This window comes from Leptodactylus fuscus, chromosome 2 (assembly GCF_031893055.1).
Source record: "Leptodactylus fuscus isolate aLepFus1 chromosome 2, aLepFus1.hap2, whole genome shotgun sequence".
NCBI classification, from domain to species: Eukaryota; Metazoa; Chordata; class Amphibia; order Anura; family Leptodactylidae; genus Leptodactylus; species Leptodactylus fuscus.
In genome coordinates this window covers 217,027,972-217,028,720 of record NC_134266.1, presented here as the reverse complement: position 1 = coordinate 217,028,720, position 749 = coordinate 217,027,972, and positions in this window count along the sequence as shown.

Sequence of the window (749 nt, the reverse complement as noted above, 5' to 3'; positions counted from 1 at the left end):
GACTCGGCCTTGTCTCTTTTATTCCTTCAGGTTTCAACATGTATATATGTAGCAGTGGCTATATAGCCCATATCCATCCTATTCTATATTTCAGATTAGTAATGCAATGTCTACAATCCAAATTCCAGTAGGCTCACTGTTACTGTTAAAATACTCTTGGTGCACCTACCACAATTCTACCCTAATCTTCTCATTAGATCTGAAGAATTGTAATATTATCACTTTGAAGTGTGTTTTAGGTCTGACAGACCTTAAAAATAAAGGAAAGAATGGAGAGATGAACTTACAGCTATATTTTTATAATCTATTTACAAGACAGAGAACATGGCTGTTTTCTTCATTAACCATCTCATTCTTTTGATGTTTGCTAAAAATTTCTAATAACCGCCAAGTAGGCGGACACTTTTACTTATTCATGTTACATTGAATTATAGTTCAGAGCCTCGCTCGTATGTGGCCGAAATTGCTTTGTGTCCTGTTTCTATTCAGTATATTGAATATTTCCAGGACATACGGATTAGAGCTTTCTGCCTGACTGCTCCATTACTCTTCTACCTTCAACTACAGTTCTACTTGAGGAAAATCCATCACTTTGGTGATAATTTCTCAACTTTGGGGTTCTCAGAAAAGACAGAATGTGTATTCTAATTGATGTCATCTCTCATGTGTTCTCACTGATGTCAGTAGTGTTGCATCTCCGTTGTTGACTATAATCAGGTCTGTTGATTTAAAACAAATCTGGGGTGGAA